At 45.1% G+C, this 22,824-nt stretch overlaps 1 protein-coding gene across 2 annotated transcripts in view; it reads right to left on the bottom strand.

The window, feature by feature from the left end:
• Positions 1 to 12,542, bottom strand: part of LOC141086056 (uncharacterized) — a 28,726-nt gene extending 16,184 nt beyond the window's left edge. For both annotated transcript variants that reach the window (XM_073571770.1, XM_073571771.1), the window contains exon 1: positions 12,405 to 12,542. The gene's annotated coding sequence lies outside the window, so the exon portion shown is untranslated. The remainder of the gene's footprint in view (positions 1 to 12,404) is intronic.
• Positions 12,543 to 22,824: the final 10,282 nt, after the last annotated feature.

The following is a 22,824-nucleotide window of genomic DNA, read 5'->3' as shown; positions in this document are numbered from 1 at the left end:
CTTGCACGATCAGTGATAACCAGCGGGGGAGCCGGTCGGAGGTAAGTGTCACATGTAGCGATATCGCTAGTAATATCGCGCATGCGCCACAAAAACGGTGACGCTTTAGTGATATTGCTAGCGATATCGCTATGTATGAGGCCCCCTTAACTGAGCATTATGCTGTGGAACTGGGCCACATCTCCAACAGACCCCTGTACAGCTGAACTGGTTGTATATATGGTATATCACCCTGTGCTCACCAGACAACCCCTTAAATATTTCACTTACTAGTGTAAGAAAACTGCTGTATAGAAAACTATTGCTAAGGGTAATCAGAAATCTGTCAGAAATTGAGTTTCAAAAACTACTCATACTTAAATTTAGCGTCATTTTGTTTTTCTCTATAGCTGTTCCATAATGGAAGGAGGGCAGCAATGAAATCCTGTAAGGGCAGGTGCAGATGGCCATAGATTTTCTCATCTGAGAGAATCGGGCCAATTATGAAAATCACACTTTGAACAAACTCGGACTCAGAGTTTGATCAGAGTGTGATCACATTGTGATCCAATTCTCCCGAACGATAAAATCAGAGCACACTGTAAGGGAAGATAGGAAAAAAATTCTCCATCTTCTCCATTGTGTCAGTCTGCAGATAGCAGAATGCACTCAGATGTCATCTGAGTGTAGCAGGATGGTATCCATGGACCCATTAACTTGCTTGGTCAAGTACGATTCGAATATCTGATCAAACTCAGGCATGCAGTGATTTTTTTTTCCTCGGACAGACTCTGTGAGGATAAAAATCGGACATGCATGGCCTTATAGCCTAACATTGGTTTGAGTGTGATCCAATGTTTTGTGGTTTGCAGGAGCCCTGAGGCTATGTGCACACGTGTGGAATTCCCGCAGAAATTTCCGCGGCAATTCCGCAACTCCCTGCTGCGGGAAATACGTGAGAAATCTGTATGCATAATTCCCGTGAAATACTAGCATTTTGCAAGCGTAATTAGCTTGCAGAATGGTAGCGTTTTCCAAGCGATCTGTAGCATCGCTTGGAAAACTGATTGACAGGTTGGTCACACTTGTCAAACATAGTGTTTGACGAGTGTGAGCAACTCTTTACTATTGAGGCCGCCTATGCAGCTTCAGTAGTAAAAGAAATATAATGTTAAAAATGATAAAAAAAATTAAAAATCGTGATATTCTCACCTTCTGGCGTCCCCCGCAGCGTCCTCAGGCCGCAGCGATGCTCCCGGCAAGTCCCGTTCCCAGCGATGCCTTGCGACAATGACCCCAGATGACGTAGCATCAAGCGAGACTGCTACGTCATCACAGGTCACTGTCGCAAGGCATCACTGGGAACGGGAGTTGGCGGGAGCATTGCTGAGGCCTTGGAACGCTGCGGGGGACACCGGAAGGTGAGAATAACACCATTTTTTATTTTAATTCTATTTTTTACAGGGATATGGTACCCAGGGCCTGGAAGAGAGTCTCTTCTCCTCCAGACCCTGGGTACCATCTGCACATTTTCCGCTTACTTTACGCATGTTGGGCACAGCCACATTCGGAAAGTCTGCGGAACAATGCATTCCTATGTGTGCAGAATTCCCGCGATTCCGCAAAAAGAATGAGCATGCTGCATATTTTTCTGCAATGCAATTCCGCCACGGAAAAATACGCAGCATTAGCACAGCATTTGCGGAATGCCATTGAACTCAAAGGGTTGCTTATTTTATGCGTTTTTGCAGCATTTTTTGGGCGAAAAAAAGCTGCAAAAGAGCATAAAATCCGCGGGAATTTCGCACGTGTGCACATAGCCTGAAGCAGAGCAGTGATACCTATTGTTTAATCAGAGACATGATTGTGAACTGACAGCAGTCTGCACTATTTTTTTCACAGCCTAATTGCATATGTTTTGTATATATGTCTTTAATCAGTCAGGTGGTTTGGTAAGTTTACACTGCATTCTACATTTCAAAATTTTCCCATTATCTTATTTTTATATATGGCTCTGCTTCCACTCTCCTTCCCTTGTATATATGGCTCTGCTTCCACTCTCCCTCCCTTGTATATATGGCTCTGCTTCCACTCTCCTTCCCTTGTATATATGGCTCTGCTTCCACTCTCCTTCCCTTGTATATATGGCTCTGCTTCCACTCTCCCTCCCTTGTATATATGGCTCTGCTTCCACTCTCCTTCCCTTGTATATATGTCTCCGCTCCCACTCTCCCTCCCATGTATATATGGCTCTGCTTCCACTCTCCCTCCCTTGTATATATGGCTCTGCTCCCACTCTCTCTACCTTGTATATATGGCTCTGCTTCCACTCTCCCTCCCTTGTATATATGGCTCTGCTTCCACTCTCCTTCCCTTGTATATATGGCTCTGCTTCCACTCTCCCTCCCTTGTATATATGGCTCTGCTTCCACTCTCCTTCCCTTGTATATATGGCTCTGCTTCCACTCTCCTTCCCTTGTATATATGGCTCTGCTTCCACTCTCCCTCCCTTGTATATATGGCTCTGCTTCCACTCTCCCTCCCTTGTATATATGTCTCCGCTCCCACTCTCCCTCCCATGTATATATGGCTCTGCTTCCACTCTCCCTCCCTTGTATATATGGCTCTGCTCCCACTCTCTCTACCTTGTATATATGGCTCCGCTCCCACTCTCCCTCCCTTGTATATATGTCTCCGCTCCCACTCTCCCTCCCATGTATATATGGCTCTGCTTCCACTCTCCCTCCCTTGTATATATGGCTCTGCTCCCACTCTCTCTACCTTGTATATATGGCTCTGCACCCACTCTCCCTCCCTTGTATATATGGCTCTGCACCCACTCTCCCTCCCTTGTATATATGGCTCTGCTTCCACTCTCCTTCCCTTGTATATATGGCTCTGCACCCACTCTCCCTCCCTTGTATATATGGATCTGCTTCCACTCTCCCTCCCTTGTATATATGGCTCTGCTTCCACTCTCCCTCCCTTGTATATATGTCTCCGCTCCCACTCTCCCTCCCATGTATATATGGCTCTGCTTCCACTCTCCCTCCCTTGTATTTATTGCTCCGCTCCCACTCTCCCTCCCTTGTATATATGACTCTGCTCCCACTCTCCCTCCCTTGTATTTATTGCTCCGCTCCCACTGTCCCTCCCTTGTATATATGGCTCTGCTCCCACTCTCCCTCCCTTGTATATATGGCTCCACTCGGCTCCCCCATCCTCCCCCATCATACTTACCCTCACGTCTCTGAACTTCCCTCCCTGCATCTCGCGGCGTTTCACCTTCTTCCTGTGCGGAGCGGTCATGTGCTACCGCTCATAAAGGTGCATGAATATAGACGCCACGCCTATGGGAGAGGAGTGACGTCCATATTCATGACCTTAAATGAGCGGTACACTTTACAGCTCAGCGCTGGATGAAGCCGCCTCGCCGACAGGGACCGCTATGAGGGGTGAGTATCAGCTGCTACACAGCCGCCGGCTCCACTTGTGTCTGCGGACCAGCAAGAGTGCTGCAATGGCCCGGTGCTGGGCCGCAGACCGGTGGTTGGGGACCCCTGTTATAGGGGACTGTGGGTGGACCATTATACTGTATGGTGGTCTGTAGGTGGACCAGCATGCTGTATGTAGAGGTCCTGTGCAGTGATCATCATAGTGGGTGCGGGGATGTGGGGGGACCAGCATTCTGTGTGGGGGAGTGCTGTGGAGGGACCTTCATATTGTGTTTGAGTGAATGCTGTGGGTGGATCATCATACTGAGTGGAAGGAGGCGGTGGGGGGGCATCTTACTGTGTGGAAGGGAGATCTTGGGGGGACTATTATATTATGTGGACAGAGCTGTAGAAGGATCATCAGACTGTGTCAAGGGCTGTGGAGACCATCATACTGTCTGGAGGGAAGCTATGAGGGGGTCGTTATACTGTGTGGGGGGAACATTATACTGTGTGGTGTGCTGTGGTGGACATAATGCTGTATATATATGGGGCTGTGGAGACCATCATAATGTGTGGGTGACTTCATACTGTGGGAGGGGCTATTAAGGGATCATCATAATGTTTCGGGGCTCTGGAGACCATTTTACTGTGTGAAGTTCATGGGGCCATCATAATATGTAGGTGAAATAATGTAGGAACATCATTCTGTATGGGAGCATGATCAGGATAATATTACAATAAAGAGGCAATGAGGGTCATTACTATAAAAAGGCACAATGGTGGGTCATCATCATTATAGGGAAAGCACTGGGAGGCATTATTTTTATTATAAGAAAGCACAGGGGTGAGTTTGTATTATTATAAGGAGGTATGGGGTTGTTATTATAAATGGTCAAGGGGAATTATTATAAGAAGACACAGGAGGACATTTTATATGGTGCTGTATAACTGTCAGGGAAAAAAAGAGCATTATTATAAAGAGAAGGCTCATTATTACTGTGTAGGGGTATATTGGGGGCACTGTTATTGTTTGGGGCACAAAAGGAGGGTAATATTACTGTACAAGGCACAGAGGGCTATTATTACTATGTAGACCACTGGATATAGTAGTATATGGTTTGTGTGGAAGTGGGTGAAGGGGGAATTTGAGTAGGAGGCTGGAAGAGCAGTAAGTCAAAGATGTCTCTGTGTTGCATTTTCCAGCGACAAGTTAAGACTATGATGATCGAGAGCACTACTGGTGAGAATCTGTACAGTATACACATATATAGTCTGCAGAACACTGATTAAAAAAACTGATATTACCATTTTATGGTAACTCTCTGATGGTAATATCATTCTTAGTACAGTGGTTTTGGTTAATGATCTGTATGGCTGCATTATCCCTACTGTACATCTGGTGATATTTGGTTAATGTCTGGTGCTATTTGCCTGTTAGGCTACTTTCCCATGAAAAGTATATGGTGAGTTTTTGATGTTTTATGCAGCATTTCTTTACCTATTTGGATGGCATGTTTTGAAATACACCTGCTTTGTTTTTAACAATTCCTGATATTTAGCTTTGACAAAACTTTATTGATACAGTCATATGCGAGTTACATGGGTGTTTTTACCTGCAGATTTTACTCATCTGCTGCAATTCTATGGAGAAATTCTGCACAAAAAGCTAAGTGTACCCGCAATTGACATATCACTGATTTCAAACACTGCAAATCAGCTTACACAGTGTAAAATAAACAATAAAACCTCAATGAGCATGAGATTTCTATAAATCTAATTCACCTAGCTTGATGTGTAAGATGCTGCGTTTTTTGTGTAGCGAAAATGCGTAGCGTCAAAAACTGACCGTGGGAACTTAAACCTACGTAGGACTATTATTTTTATTAAATCTTATTTATAGTATATACAGTATAGTATTATTGAAGATATACTGTAGGTAATAGTAAATATCGATTTTCTCCAAGCTGTTTAACATTTGTAATAAATACCCCAATTTGGGGAAGGTTGTAGGGACAGCATGTGCCTGTGTGCCATGGGCGGACATACTGCCTGTACGGCTGCACCTGGGCCCGGAGGTGGATGGGGCCCCTGCAGGGTGGCTAATAATGAGGGCAATCTGGCCTGTTTCTCTGGGCCCGAGGCTCCATGTGCCACCTGATGGAAAGGGAAATGATGGGGGTGGGGGAGAAGGCAATGAAGGAGATAGGGAGAAGGGAATGATGGTGGTAGTGGAAAAAGACAACGATGGGAGTGGTGGGGAAGGAGGTAATGATGGGGGTGGTGGCGGAGAAGGCAATGAAGGAGGTGCTAGAAAGGGCAATGATGGGGGTGATGGAAAGGGCAATGATGGGGTGGTAGGGAAGAAGGCAGTGATGATGGTGGTGGCAAGGGTAATGATGGGGTGGTGAGGGAAAAAGCAAAGATGATGGGGATGGTGGGGAAAATGCAATGATGGTGGTGGTGGAAAGGGCAATAATGGGGGTGGTGGGGGAGGAGGAAATGATGGAGGTGGTGGAATGGGCAATGATGAGGTGGCAGAGGAGAAAGCAATCAGAGTAGTGGGGAGAAGGCAATGATGGAGGTGGTGAAGAGGGCAATGATGGGGTTGGGGTGAGGACAATAATGGGATGTGGGGGGAGGAGGACAATGAGGGGTGTGGGGGATTGGGATGGGAGGAAGAGGGACTTATAATGGACTTAGGAACAGGGGGAGGTAGAGGAAGACATTATTATCACTTATTATGTCTAATAGAGTCCCTAAGTATATAGTGTACATAGTTATTATGTATAACACAGTCCCTTAGTATATAGAATACTCACTAATTCTGTATAACACCATCCTTAGTTACATAGTTTCCTCTTTTATTATGCATAACACCATCCCTTTTTACTTACTATCCTCTCTAGTTATATACAGAACTGATATTTTTCTTGGCCTGCCACTTCTGGGCTTAACAAGAACGTACCTGTGTTCTTCCATTTCCTTACTATGTTCCTCACAGTGGAAAATGCCAGTTAAATCTCTGAGACAACTTTTTGTATCCTTCCCCTGAAAAGCTATGTTGAATAATCTTTGTTTTCAGATCATTTGAGAGTTGTTTTGAGGAGCCCATGATGCCACTCTTCATAGGAGAATCAAATAGGAGAACTACTTGCAAGTGGCCACCTTAAATACCTTTTCTCATGATTTGATACCCCTGGCTATGAAGTTCAAAGCTCAATGAGGTTACAAAACCAATTTAGTGCTTCAGGAAGTCAGTAAAAAGTAGTTAGGAGTGTTCAAATCAAGAAAATGATAAGGATGCCCATACTTTTGCACCGGTCAAATTTTGTTTAAATGCAGATTGCACATTTTTTGTTAGTACAATAAACCTCATTTGAATCCAGAAAAATAACTGAGTCCATCAGTTATTAGATATATGAAACTGAAATAGCTGTTGCAAAAACCAAAATTGTTATAAAGAAAAAAGGTTAACATTAATAGGGGTGCCCAAACTTTAACATATGACTGTATGGTGCCATCCCATATTATACAGCTTTCTCTGCTGTTATGTACAGTGCTTTCTCTTACATAGTGTATTCTTCAAAGAGGTGATCCAAAAAGGGAAAAAAAAAAAAAAAACACCTGGTTCCTGCGCTGCTATACTTCAACCCTCAAATGGAGGAAATCCAGTCGATTCTAGGAGTAGGTTCCAATATCAATGCTTTATTTCATGGTACATACAAAGACAACGCGTTTCGAGGTCCATTCCATGACCTCTTCCTCAGGTCGGATGTACAAGGATGAAGACAAATCAGAGGTTGACGGTTTATATCATATCGGGGTTAATTACCCTGCTGCTCACAAAGAGGAAGCTGTGGGGTGGAGTAACCAAATGCAAATACATAAACATTTCATTACAAAACGAACCAATATTAAAAGACACAATAACTTACTCCCCATAAATCACAAATTGGACTAGATTAACCCCTTCCTGACATCCGACGTACTATCCCGTCCATGGGACCCGGGCCCCTATGCCCATGGACGGGATAGTACGTCTACCGCGATCAGCGGCGCCCACGTGGTGAGCGCCGCTGATCGCGGCCGGGTGTCAGCTGATTATCACAGCTGACACCCGGCACAATGTGTCAGGGGCGGTCATGGACCGCCTCCGACACGTTAACCCCTTGCACACCGTGATCAAACCTGATCGAGGTTTAACGGGGGTTAAAGGGAAGCATCGGCAGGGAGGGGGCTCCCTCCGTGCTTCCCTGAGCCCCCCATGGCAGCGCAATGTGCAGCGCTGCTGCGGGGGCTCCTTTCCTGCAGGCCCCCGAATCCAAGATGGCGACGGGGGCCTTCGGGGGCCTGCAGGAACCTGGCTTCCTCAGTGCCTGCAAAGCGCAGGCATGAGGAAGCCTTCTGCACTGCCTGTGACAGATCGCTGATCTGTCACAGTGATCTGTGATGTGACAGATCAGCGATCTGTCACAGGACAGTGATATCCCACCTGGGACTATTTAATAAAGAAAAAAAAAAAGAAAAAAAAGTGTTAAAATAATTTTAAAAAATCGCCAAATAAATTAGAAAAAAAAAAAATATTCCCCCAAATAAATCCATTTTTTGGAGATAAAAAAAAAACAAAACAATAAAAGTACACATATTAGGTATCGCCGTGTCCGTAACGACCCGCCCTATAAAACTGTCCCATTAGTTAACCCCTTTAGTGAACCCCTTAAAAAATAAAAATAAAAAACTAAGCAAAAAATAATGATTTATTATCAAACCGCCAAACAAAAAGTGTAATAACGCGCGATCAAAAAGACGCATATAAATATCCATGGTACCGCTGAAAACGTCATCTTGTCCCTCAAAAAACGAGCTGCCACACAGCATCATCAGCGAAAAAATAAAAAAGTTATAGCTCACAGAATAAAGCGATGCAAAAATAATAATTTTTTGTATAAAATAGTTTTTATTGCATAAAACCGACAAAACATAAAAAAAGACCTAAATGAGGTATCGCTGTAACCGTACCGACCCGAAGAATAAAACCGCTTTATCAATTTCACCGCACGCAGAACGGTGTAAACGCACCCCCCCAAAAGAAATTCATGAAACGCTGGTTTTTGTTCATTCTGCGTCCCAAAAGTCGGAATAAAAAGCGATCAAAAAATGTCACGTGCCCGAAAATGGTACCAATAAAAACGTCAACTCGTCCAGCAAAAAATAAGACCTCACATGACTCAGTGGGTCAAAATACGGAAAAATTATAGCTCTCAATATGTGGTGATGCAAAAACTATTTTTACAATAAAAAGTGTCTTTTACCGTGCGACAGCCGCCAAAAATAAATACCGCCATAAATAGTAAATCAAACCCCCCGTTATCACCCCCTTAGTTAGGGAAAAATAATAAAATAAAAAAAATGTATTTATTTCCATTAGGGTTAGGGCTAGGGTTAGGGCTAGGGTTAGGGTTAGGGCTAGGGCTAGGGTTAGGGTTAGGGTTAGGGTTAGGGGTGTGTTGGGGTTCGGGTTGGAGTTAGAATTGGGGGTTTCCACTGTTTGGGCACATCAGGGGCTCTCCAAATGCAACATGGCGTCTGATCTCAATTCCAGCCAATTCTGAGTTGAAAAAGTCAAATGGTGCTCCTTCCCTTCCAAGCTCTGCCATGCGCCCAAACAGTGTTTTACCCCCACATGTAGGGTATCAGCCTACTCAGGACAAATTGCAAAACAATTTTTGGGGTCCAATTTCTCCTGTTACCCTTAGGAAAATAAAAAATTGGGGGCAAAAATATCATTTTTGTGGAAAAAAATGATTTTTTTATTTTCACGTCCGAGCGTTATAAACTTCTGTGAAGCACTTGGGGGTTCAAAGTGCTCACCACACATCTAGATAAGTTCAGTGGGGGGTCTAGTGTCCAAAATGGGGTCACTTGTGGGGAGTTTCAATAGTTTAGGTACATCAGGGGCTCTCCAAACGCACATGACACCCGCAGACCATTCCATCAAAGTCTGCACTCCAAAACGTCACTGCTTCCCTTCCGAGCCCCGACGTGTGTACATACAGTAGTTTTCTCCCACATATGGGGTGTCAGCCTACTCATGACAAACTGGACAACAACTTTTGGGGTCCAATTTCTCCTGTTACCCTTGGGAAAATAAAAAAATTGGGGACTAATTGATCATGTTTGTGGAAAAAATGCGATTTTTTTATTTTCATGCCCTGGCATTATAAACTTCTGTGAAGCCCTTGGGGGTTCAAAGTGCTCACCTCACATCTAGATAAGTTCCTTAGAGGGTCTAGTTTTCAAAATGGGGTCATTTGTGGGGGGTTTCCACTGTTTAGGTACATTAGGGGCTCTCCAAAGGCAACATGACACCCGCAGACCATTCCATCAAAGTCTGCATTCCAAAACGTCACTACTTCCCTTCCGAGCCCCGACGTGTGCCCATACAGTAGTTTTCTCCCACATATGGGGTATCAGCATACTCAGGACAAATTGGACAACAACTTTTGGGGTCCAATTTCTCCTGGTACCCTAGGGAAAAAAAAAAATGGTGACTAAAAGATCATGTTTGTGGAAAAAATACGAATTTTTTATTTTCACGCCCGGGCGTTATAAACTTCTGTGAAGCACTGGGGGGTTCAAAGTGCTCACCACACATCTAGATAAGTTCCTTGGGGGGTCTAGTTTTCAAAATGGGGTCATTTGTGGGGGGTTTCCACTGTTTAGGTACATCAGGGGTTTTCCAATCGCGACATGGTGTCCGATCTCAATTCCAGCCAAAAACGTCAAATGGCGCTGCTTCCCTTCCGAGCTCTGCCATGCGCCCAAATAGTGGTTTACCCCCACATGTGGGGTATCAGCGTACTCAGAACAAATTGCACAATAACTTCTAGGGTCCTGTTACCCTTGGAAAAATAAGAATTGAGGGTGAAAAGATCATTTTTGTGGAAAAAATATGATTTTTTAATTGTACGGCTTTATGTTATAAACTTCTGTGAAGCCCTTGGGGGTTCAAAGTTCTCACCACATATCTAGATAAGTTCCTTGGGGGGTCTAGTTTCCAAAATGGGGTCACTTGTAGGGGGATTCCACTGTTTAGGTACATCAGGGACTCTCCAAACGTGACATGGCGTCCGATCTGAATTCCAGCCAATTTTGCATTGAAAAAGTCAAACTGCGCTCCTTCCATTCTGAGCTCTGCCATGCGCCGAAACAGTCGTTCCCCCCCACATATCAGGTATCAGCGTACTCAGGACAAATTGCACAATAACTTTTGCAGTCCAATTTCTCCTGTTACCCTTGGTAAAATAAAAAAAATTGAACCTGAAGTATTTTTTTGTGAAAAAAAGTTAGATGTTCATTTTTTTTAAATACAAAAAAATTCCTGTGACGCACCTAAAGGGTTAATAAACTTCTTGAATGTGGTTTTGAGCACCTTAAAGGGTGCAGTTTTTAGAATGGTGTCACTTTTCGGTATTTTTTTTTCATATAGACCCCTCAAAGTGGCTTCAAATGTGATGTGGTCCTAAAAATAAAATGGTGTTGTAAAAATGAGAAATCGCTGGTCAACTTTTAACCCTTATAACTTCCTAACAAAAAAAATTTTGGCTCCAAAATTGTGCTGATGTAAAGTAAACATGTGGGAAATGTTAGTTATCAAGTTTTTTGTGTGCCGTATCTCTGTGATTTAAGGGCATAAAAATTCAAAGTTGGAAGATTGCGAAATTTTCAACATTTTCGCCAAATTTCCGTTTTTCTCACAAATAAACGCAAGTTATTTGAAGGAAATTTTACCACTAACATGAAGTACAATATGTCACGAGAAAACAATGTCAGAATCACCGGGATCCATGGAAGCGTTCCAGAGTTATGACCTCATAAAGGTACAGTGGTCAGAATTGTAAAAATTGGCCCGGTCATGAACGTGCAAAGCACCCTTGGGGGTGAAGGGGTTAAAAAGAAAAAAGCAAAAAAAAATTTTAATTTTTAAAGAAAAAAAAAAAAACTTCTCTTACCAGAATCAAACCTATAAGGTTGTGGGACTAAGGGCTCATACTCACTGGCGATAAAATTGGACGATTGCAATCCGATTTTTACTCTGGACATCTCACTTGCGATTTTTTTCTCAGCCAAAATCGGTCTGAGAAAAAAATCGCAGCAATCTTTGACAATAGAAGTCAATGGGTTTCTTTTATCTTTATCTTTATAGTGTATTCTTGTTAATTTTGTTATTCACAGCGCAATCTTTTATTACATAGTCCCCTCTCTTTTTAGATAAAATTACTGCTGATGGAGGAGCCGGTGACCAGACTTCATTAGAGCGGAAGCTGTCCCATGCTCCATCAGCCATCATTGCATTATACAGCTAAAAAGACAAGGTGGTATGTAATAAAAATCATGGCTCTATATAATACAATATGTAAGGGAAGGTACTGTACATAACAAGAGAGGGCACTGTATAAGGGACAGCAAAATACATAATAATATATATACATGTATGTGTGTGTGACATATATATATATATATATATATATATATATATATATATATAATATAAGAGAAATATAAGAGAATTGGGATCCAGCAAAAAGATGAAAGTTCACCAGAATTATAAAATCTTCTTCTTTATTAATCCATCAAATCATATAAAAAATATATGAGGAACTCCAATCAATTGGTAACATTCCAGCAAGGGATTACATGTTTCAGCACTATGTGCCTTCTTCACGGTCCATATATATATATATATTGTAAGGTAGCGCTGTCATTCAAGGTTGGGGACACTCGCTTGGCAGCCAATAAATCACATCCGGCACGGGTTTTCCATAAAATCATATCAGTCCATGCGGTTTATTAGGCATCATAAACCATGACCAGCAACAGAAAGTTCATATAAACGGCTTAGCGTCCATGACAGAGCTTCACTCTGTTAGCAATGTTCAATACACAGGCTCTCGAGCCTCACAGTTATATCCCCTGTCAGGGTTTTACCTCATGGCTGCTTCTCCATGCTTCAGACATCCATTCCCTCCTCTGGAAACTCTCAGACACTGGCAGCCATTACTCACAGCATTCACATGCTGTCAGGCAGGAAGCCACATCTCCCAGCGGGACCTTCCACAACGGACCTACCAGGTCCAAGCATTCACTCCATGTGACCTACCCTGGCCACCTTATATGGTCCGTAGCCACGCCCACCTGGTCACATGGCTATGACCTCATCACAGGTCCTTCACACTCTCACATAGTCTTTTACTACAGGCGTTTTCAGATACACCCCTGGGTAGGTTTGTAGTTAACTGAGCCTGCCCATCTCCCCAGCTACCTGGAGACTTCTCCCTGACACATTGCAACAGCACCTCAGCAATATCACTGCTGATCAACACACACATAAGTCTCCATCTCAAGGCCATCCACCTTGAGATACATAACGGTCATTGAGGATTCTAACATTCATCCTTTCTCCTAGGACATCCACACAGCGCCCTCTAGCGGACACAGTGGTCACTACACCACAATATATATGTATATATGTGTGTGGCTTTGTCGCCATAAAAGGAGGGGGCTCAGACACATATCTTGCACAGGGGCCCTAAGCTGTCAGTGTCTGCCCCTGCTGTGTGCTCTGAAGTGCTAAAGCTGCATTTTAATCCCAGTTCGTCTATGCATGTAGCTGATAAAAACAATTCTGTAACTTGTTACTGAGAGGTGAATCTAATGTAATAATTGTATTTTATAAATATACAGATACCATGTAAAAAAAAGTAAACATTCTCAAATTAAGTTTAATTAATAATACAAAAAAATGTAAAAAAATATATTACCTTGAGATAAATGTATAGTTATCATCTAATATGACACATTTTCTTAATTTTCTTCTTAAAATAAAGTTATAACAAATTGAGCAGAAAAAAAACTAGGCAGTTATGGTTTACTAACTGATTATATTGTAAAGGCTCTTGTGTGAAGGTGGATTGAAAAAGGTGTAGATCATGACGAACACATGGACAAAAAACGTTGGCACACTGGGAAGGAATTGTCGGTTGGCACTTTGGACCAGATGTATTGGGTAAGTTAGCGGTCAAGAACAAAAGGTAGAACCAGGGATGCTGAAAAACGTAGAATGAGAAGAAGTATAGCCAGTCCAGGAAATTCCATACCTTTGAATGAGGGACAGAACATGCGGTGCCAGCAGCAATATTTTAGGCCATATCCTTCAACACAGCCACTCCAATTTACGATTACATTATCACCAGTATACATTAAGAAACGTTTATAGAGTCATGGAAAACACCTTCAAAGCTGTGTTTTCACTACTGCTAAGCGGTTTTTGTTGTCCTGTCCATTATAAAAGCAGCTCAATAGAGAACAGCGGGGAACGGATTTGTCATGAAACGCACAGCAGTAACCTTCCCTACTGACTTCCTGTCCAAGTGTTCATTACATTTCAAACCTAATTCTTGTTCCTGTCAGTCTACACTCCTCAGTCTTCTCCTCAGCTCTGCTCTCTGTCCTTAGACCATCTGCTCAGTGCTCACCTCTGTTCTCAGGCAGTTTCCTCAGCATTCATTTTGTCTCTAAGGCCAACTTCTCAGCACTCCTCTCAGCTCTCAGGCTCTCTCCTCTGCGCTCCTCTCTGCCAACAGGCCATCTGCTCAGCACTCGTATTTGATCTTAGGCCATCTCGACAATATTTCTTATTGTCCTCAGCGCAACTCTCAGCCCTAAGTCATCACCTTGGTACACCTCTGACTCTACCCTCACACTGTCTCCTTAGCATTTCTCTGTGTCCTCAGGCTGTCTTCTGAGCATTCCATTCAGCCCTAATGCAAACTCCTCAGCGCTTCTCTCAGCTCTCACATCATCTACTCTGCAATCTTCTCTGCCAACAAGCCATCTGGTCAGCACTCATCTCTGTCCTTAAGCTATCTCCTCTTTGTTGCTCTCTGCCCTCAAGCTGTCTCCTTAGCGCTCCTCTCAGTTCTCAGGCCGTCTCCTCAGTGCACCTCTCTAAGCTCACTCTGTCTCCTCAGTGCTTCTCTCTGCCTTTGAGCTGTCTCCTCAGTCCACTTAGCATTTCCCTCTGCACTTGAGCTGTTGACTCAGCATACATTTTTGCCCTCAAGCTGTTTCCTCAACATTCCTTTCGCCTTTGGGCTGTCTCTTTAGCCCCCCTAGCATTCCTCTCTGCACTCAGGCTTTCTCCCCAGCATTTCTTGTTGCCCTGAGGCTGTCTCCTGAGCATTCCTTTAGGCCCTATGGCCACCTTCTTAGCCCACCTATCAGCTCTTAGGTTGTCTTCTGTGCTCTCTTCTCTGCCAACAGGCCATCTGCTCTGTCTTTAGGCCATCTTTCTTTGTTGCTCTCTGCCAGAGTAACAAGGTGGCACAGGGTGATAGTCATGGCCTAGTTTACTAAGACACAGTCAGTGAGCACCCCCTTGCACACAGACAAGTGAAGTCCCAGTCCTGTGGTTGATAAGTTACCGTCATCATACTTGTACTCCAGCCGCTGGGGATGAGCTCACAGGAAAACACCACAGTCCTCACTTCTGTTCCAATGGGAAAACTTTACTAGAACAATACAATGCTTCCTGCTCTGTCACTGCAACTTTGTGAGATGGCATGGTCTCCACAGCTCCCATCCAAGCTGGGAACCTTAAAAGTCCTTCTCGGGTCAGTCCTCAACACCAGGACCTGTCCACACTGCCCGACAGTCCATGGCAGCTAGTGTCCCATCGACTGGTGTACCCTCTGCTCCTGGCAGTGAAGAACGTCCTGCCTCGGGCAAGCCTGCCCGAGCTCTGCTGCAGGAACAGGAAATTCCTTCCCTGTTGGTCCGGCCCCCTGGTTAACTTTTCCTGTCCCTGAAATAATTATGTACATATTACATATGACACTTTAGACATTACACATTACAGTACACACACAAGAATAAAACATTAGTACAATGTTAGGGTGCCGCCCGTGATTATTCAAACAGTGTCCAGGGGAGTAGAGGCACGTGAGGTTCCCCGCCACCTCCTTACACTCCTCTCTCCTAAAATATGGTCATCCCTGACCGAGGTGGCATCTGTAAACTTTAAAACGGCATGTATAAAATATCAATCAAGTTAATACAGCCTGTTATGGATGAGTCACCGAAGGAGGAAAAAACAAAAATAATAGCTAAGTCCAGAAAACCAGAGAAGTTGGAAGCTATCGGATTGCAGACCCCTGAACCTAGCCACAACAACTAGCAGTAGCCGTGGGGGGTTCCTACGGTGCCCTAGACCCCTCGATCACAGCCGGAGAACTAAATCAGCCTAAAGACAGAAAGGGGAAATCTAAACTGCCCCAGAGCAGACCCCAAAGCAATAGGCAGTCCCCAACATATAATGACTGTGAAGCAAGATGAAAAATACCAACACAGATAGAAAGATAGGTTGTGCAAATGATGGGGCCCAAGCTACCTAAATAGGACAGAAAAGCTGCTGTCTGCAATCCGCAAAAACCCTATCCAAAAATGAACCAACAGACTGATAGGAAAAACAGGCTCTGAAGTCGCTAGGCTTCAAAAAGACTATATCAGCACTCAGGTATAATCTGAAGACAGAGCCAGAGATCAACAGATCAGAGACAAAAATGGAATTCAGCTCACCCCCGGCCGGGGATGGCTGAACGCCAAAAAACAAGGCAAACAAAACCAGAACTAAAGTGTACAAAAGGCAGAGCAAAACTTAGCTTTGAGAAGCAGAAATCAGACTGGTCTCCAAGAATCGAGCAGGAAGATCACCAGCAAGGCAGCAGGGCCTTATATCCAGTCATCAGTTCCTGTGACCCAGTCATCATCTACCTGCTCAGCTGTTTGGTAATCAGCCTCACTACCTTCCTTCGCCAAAAGAGGGAGTTCATTAGACCTCACTGGTGAAGGGAAAAATGAACTCACAACAACAGCCTCTGTTCAACACTTCTTATGGGTCAACCTTCACCTCAGCTCCACTCGGTTGGAGTCCTGACACAAGAGATCCACTTCTCTTAGTGTGGGTCTGACTGACTCTGGTCCCTTGGCTCCTGGGACCCGTAAACAAACACACTGGCCCGACGGCCAACTTATCCATGGTCCATATAGTCCTGACCCAGCTCGCTCCTCAGGTCCTCCTGCACAGCTTCTCACCCTCCCTCTTTTTTCCATATTATGGGTCCATTAACACATTGGTATGCCACTTTTAATGGGGGAATAGTTCAGGGTTAAAAATGGGTAAAGTTCAAGGTTAAAATATTTCAGTCAGCTACATGCACAGTTCATAGCAACCAACCCTCATAGGGTTTTAGCCCCGTAATCCAGCAGGGGATGTGCAACCATGTGCAAATAAACTTGGAGGCGGGGGGAAAACAAAGTCATTCCACTGTGACCATGATGATCACCACCATACAGGGCTCCTTGCCTTTTGAGAGACATGGAACAGTCTCTCCAATCACATTCCGTCACTGCAGTGCAACCGACACAACTTTCTTAAAGGGACTGCATCAGTCAATACATGGCCGTTGGTTAAAATAGTGGGCCGCATTGGGACCCTGCACAACAATATAGGTATGGGCTGAGGGCACAATGGAGGAGGAGTCTCCACTATTTCTCCTGCTCCGTACTCCCTCCAACAGTGGCCCCATGGCTCCCGGAGCTTCCGGCTCTGGTGATGCACCTGTGGCCGCCACACTCTGTCCAGGCATCGCTTCCTCCTGTCTAGCTGCAGGAGCTGCAACTGTTGCAGTCAGCCGCTCACAATTCTGGACTCTGGACCTCCTGCGGTCATCCTTCCTCCAGACTGGAGGCCATAGTCACAACCACCACATATGGACCTCGGGGCCATTGCTCCTTTATAAAGGAGATGTGGTCCCACAGTTGAAGGGGACCTCTTTTAGCAATGGATCCAGCGTTCACACAAACTTTATCTCCAGTGCTGGTCTCCAGGATAAATCCGTAGCCCTTTGTGGAGTCAAAGTGCCAGATAATGCTGCTGGTCACCCGTCCAGCCATAGCTCCCCTGCTGGGCCGCTGCAGCTCCTTAACCATACGGTGCTCTTGCCGCTTCTTCTCCTTGATGACTCCCTGGATTCACCAAGCCTCCTCGAGAGAGTGCACCCTGGTTTCCTCCAGACATATGCCGGAAGAGGCAGCGTGAGTTGGTGATGATGGCGAGGCCGAAGGCAGTGAGCTGGTAGGAGCTGGTATGGCCATGTGTTCAGACGCCAGTCCCCTACTCACCACTGAAGCGTCTGGTGACGATATTCCCACACAGACACGAGAGCCGGGAACCATGGTCGCAACAACCCCTCTCAGGACAGCCTCCAATGTCTTCCGGGCCTGTTCTGGTTCATGTTCTACCAATACCACGATCTCCTCATCCTCCACAGCCCGCATTTCTGGCTGTCAGAAAGGGCGACACTCCTCCCACTCGTCTGTCCACCAGGCCTCCAAGTGCAGGCCCGTCTCTGCCCGGGCCACAGATCACTTCCAGTCCTGGTGTCTGATGCCACCGTGAAAGGACATACTCTGTCTCTGCATATAGTGCAGCATGGTGTCCTCTCTCCTGACACACCAACTTGTCCTTCTGGGCTCAACTCATTCATGGGTGGAGTTACTTCTGGCTGCTCCACCCATTTCCTCACACTCTGTTGGGGAGGTTGAAGCTTCTTCTTTGCCCGCACCCATTTTGGGAGGGCATTACTCACAGTGGGGCGTGGCTTCTTTCGTTTTGGCCCCAATTTCCTTCCATGACACCCACGAAAGGCAGCACCGCCCTCTATTTTAGGGCCACTGACTGTCTGCTTGTCAGTACTTGGCACCATTTTAAAGTCACTATCAGCTGCCATATTTAACTCTTTCATGGCTATCAACAGTCCACAAGTCTCAGGTCTCTTCTTCAACAGTTCTGTAGCTGCAAGGCTTCTGGATTCGATCCTGTCGACTACGCCAAGTGTAACAAGGTGGCACGCAGTGGTATTCATGGCCGAGTTTACTAAGGCACATTCAGTGAGCACCCCGGCACCTTGCACAAAAACAGACAAGTGAAGTCCCATTTCTGTGGTACAGTCAGTTACCTCCAACATACGTGTACTCCAGCTGCTGGGGATGAGCTCACAGGAAAACACCACAGTTCTCAGTTCTCTTCCAATGGGAAAACTTTTCTAGAGCAATAATAATAATAAATTTTATTTCTATAGCGCTGACATATTCCGCAGCACTTTACATTTCAGAGGGGGCTTGTACAGACAATATACATTACAGCATAACAATAACCACATAGATCATAACAGATACCAAGAGGAATGAGGGCCCTGCTCGCAAGCTTACAATCTATGAGGAAAAAAGGGGAGACACGAAAGGTGGGTGGTAACAGTTGCCCTGATTGTATGGACCAGCCATAATGTTAAGTGTGTAACAGTACAGATGCAGAGGGCTAATGGATGCATAAAGCATGTGGGAACATGATGCGGGGAACCTGGTTATGGTAAAAAACCTTTGGCTGTGCCACATAGGGATAGATTAGGTTAATGTGTTGAGGCGGTAGAACAATACAATGCTTCCTGCTCTGTCCCTGCAACTTTGTGAGATGACATGGTCCCCACAGCTCCCATCCAGGCTGGGAACCATAAAAGTCCTTCTGGGGTCGGTCCTCAACCCCAAGATCCATCCACACTGCCCGACAGTCCATGGCAGCTAGTGTCCTCTCCCGCGTTCCCTCTGCTCCTGGCAGTGAAGAAAGTCCTGCCTCGGGCAAGCCTGTCCAGGCCCTGCTGCAGGAACAGGAAATTCCTTCCCTGTCAACCTGTTAGGCTGGCCCCATGGTTAACTCTTCCTCTCCCTGAACTAATAATGTACATATTACATACGACACTTTAGACATTACACATTACAGTACATACACAATAATAAAACATTAGTACAATGTCAGGGTGCTGCCTGTGATTGTCCGAATAGTGTACAAGGGAGAGGAGGCACGTGAGCTTCCTCGCCACCTCCTTACACCCTCAACTTGTCTCCTCAGCACTCCTCTTAGTCCTCAGGCTGTCTCCTCAGTGCACCTCACTACCCCCACTGTGTCTCTTCAGTATTCTTCTCTGCCTTTGGGCTGCCTCCTCAGTCCACTTAGCATCTTTCTCTGCACTCAGGATATTTCACCAGTGTTTCTCGCTGCCTTCAAGCTATTTTCTTTGAGTTCCTCTCTGCCCTCTGTCTGTCTCCTCATCACATATCTGCCCTTGGGCCTTTTTATCAATCCCCTAAGTGTTCCTTTCTGCCTTCAGGCTTCCTCCTCACAGTTCCTTTCTACCCTCAACCGTTTCATCAGTGTTACTCTCTGTCCTCGGGTCATCTCCTCAGAGTTCCTCCGTGCTTAGGTCATCTCCTCAGCGTTTTTCTCTGCTCTCAGGCTGTCTCAGCTGCATTCCTCCCTGACCTTGGACTGTCTCTTCAGTCTCCTCAGTGTTCTCCTCTGCCTTCAGACCAGGTTGGAACTTTGTCACAATGTGCCCTGGACTAAGGATAGAGAGTAGAGCCTACACTGTGACTCATCTGTACAGTGCTGCACAGTGTGAGCTCAACAAGTCAGTTGGTTAGTTCTAGTTTGGATCTCACTTGTGAAAAAAGACTCAAATCATTGTTTCAGATATCTAACAAATTCATAGGTTTATTTCCTAATGTGGGCAGTCCCTGCGCACCAAGTTCTACAAACGTACAGTATATCTTGGCTGGTGGGTGAACCACGTGGTCTTTTCTGAGAATATGAAACAACATGTCACGCCGTGCTCACCTGGGGGCGGGACCTCGGTCCCGACGTCATCTCTTCCGGAGCTGCGGTCACTCCGGGGGTCCCGTAGGGTGCGCACGCGCAGCTCCCGTCCCCGGGCCTCCTCCTACATGTCACGTTTGCGCTTGCGCGCTCCTGTCAGTGCTGTATAGGGCTTGGTCCTCTCTATGGTAATGGAGGACCTGACCCGGAACCTGTAGTGGTCATGTGCTTTCTGGCTAGGTCCTGACCCGGAACCAGTAGTAGTCATGTGCTATATCAGACGACCTCCCCCTAGGGGAGGTGCCTGATTATTGTTGTGCTCCTGGCTTGGTCTGCCGTGTCCCTGCCTGGCTGTGCGCTGTACTCAGGTCCTCTGCCTTGCACTCTGTTGTGCCTCTTGGCACACGCTCTGAATCTGCACTCTGCTTTGTACTTGGTTGTGCCTCCTGGCACATGCTCTGACCCTGTGTTCTGTCTCGTACTCGGTTGTGCCTCCTGGCACATGCTCTGACACTGTACTCTGTCTCATACTCGGTTGTGCCTCCTGGCACACGCTCTTACCCTGTACTCTGTCTTATACTCAGTTGTGCCTCCGGGCACACACTCTGATCCTGTACTCAGTCTCTTACTCTGTTACACCTCCTGGCACACCTGCTGCCTGACTCAGTGCTCTGACGTGCTCCTTGCACGCTTCCTGCTTCACTCACACCCGGACGAACGAAGTCTCTGTATACCACGTGTTCCCGTGTCCACACTTTACACGTTCCTGCAGACACTCTCACCCACTCGTGTCTCCTGTGAGCCGGCCGCCTGGTGCCAGCAGTCGTGGTGCCTCACCCCCTGGGGCTTGCCCCTGACACTCCCTGTATAGGGGGTGGTCTTCACTAGGTCAGCTCGCCCTGGGAGGGTTGGTGTCACGACCCAGAGGGTCCACTCCAGGAGTCGTCACACAACATAACTCAACCATTACCCTATATGCAATAAATATTGGTGACATAATACTGATTCTGTGATTCAGTTCTGAGAAAAACTTCTATGAACTTGTTAGATATCTTAACCACAATGATTTGGGCATTTTTTCCTAAGTGATATCCAAACCAAAAGGAGTATGGTAACTTTTTGATACTCTCATTATCAAATCCTCAGTACCATACTTGAAAACTACCTTTTATTTTAAGTCACAGGCAATGAACTGCCTCTTGACCTTGGAAAGTCCTCATCCCAGACCATTAAGAGATGGTATCCCCAAGGATCAATGTGAGATGGAAGTGGGACTGTTCAAGAATTAGCAAATGCAAGCAAGAAATAGCATAGATAGTAATAGATAGAAAAATTCTAAATACTTTTCCAAATACAAGTACAAATGGAGAGAAATACAGGCCCGCTTTTTAACTAAAGGTTACCAATGAAAGACGCTTGGAAACACATATAGGCATGCAGTAATACAAGGAATAAAGAGGATTCCATGATGATTATCCGATTGATAGTAAGTAATATTTTATCATCTGCATAAATATTAAAAGAATCTCATCCAGAATATCTGTAGAATTTTAAGAGCCTACAAGGATTTTATAGTATCCCTTCGAAATGCGTCAGTTATTCCCTATCACAGAGGAAGACATCTGAGAGACCATTAGGTCAGCAGTCACTTAACGGAACCCAAGCACTCTGGCAAAACATGGCTAACCATCCAAACAGTGGACACATAAAAGTGCAGTGGATTAGGGCATGCAAATTCATCAGGAAGGGTAATGCCTGTACCAGACTATGCTCATTACGAACGTTCAAGAATGGAAATAGAATTTGTCAGTTGTAAGATAAGGGGTGTTATCTATTTGGCTACATTTGATTGCCCTCTTAACCATTTTTGCAAAAAAAAAAAAAAAAAATTCAGATAGTTATTCTGGGCCTTATAGCAAGCAATTATAGAGGTGAGAAAACTGTCCTCTACATATGTTTTAAATTCACAGAACAATCAGGAGACTATTGACTTTCAGGTCATGAAGTTTATAAGCCCACCAAAGAGAGGAGGAAACTGGGACAAATCCTCCTTAGAAAGGCGTGCAGGGGGATTAATCGATTGTACTCTATTGCCAAGAGGGCTCAGTGACTGTATGCTATTCACTTCTTTTGTAGACCACCAGTATGTTTGTTTATTTTCTTCTTAGGTGTATCTAAGTTTGAAAGAAATATTTGTTGGATCTTCACGTGAATTCTTGTCATGATCTTCACATTTGTGACATGTACGTCATGTATCTCCATTACCCTCCTTTACTGGTATATAATGTGACTTAATGGAGTCATTGTATCTGTTGGGGAAAATAAATGGTGCAAATCTTGGGGGGCTGTGAGGGACCTTCATACTGTATGGATGGTTGTGTGGGGCTCATCATACTGTGTGGGGGGCTGTTCGGGAGACTGTGAGGGCTCATCATACTGTGCGACGTGCTGGGAGAGACCATGTCATAATATAAATATTGTTTTTTTTCATGGGGTGGAAAGGGGGCAATGCGAACTCCTGATTTCTATGTAGGCCCCATCCTGTAAGTTGACATTAATTTCCGAAGGTGTCTATCATTGTATTTCATCTAAAGTAACTGTGTAATAATTGTTATGTTTTAGTGGAAACATTTCCCAACT

This window comes from Dendrobates tinctorius, unplaced genomic scaffold (genome assembly GCF_039654945.1).
Source record: "Dendrobates tinctorius isolate UK_male_01 unplaced genomic scaffold, ASM3965494v1 ptg000030l, whole genome shotgun sequence".
Lineage (NCBI taxonomy): Eukaryota > Metazoa > Chordata > Amphibia > Anura > Dendrobatidae > Dendrobates > Dendrobates tinctorius.
This window is presented reverse-complemented; position numbering and strand designations above follow the sequence as displayed.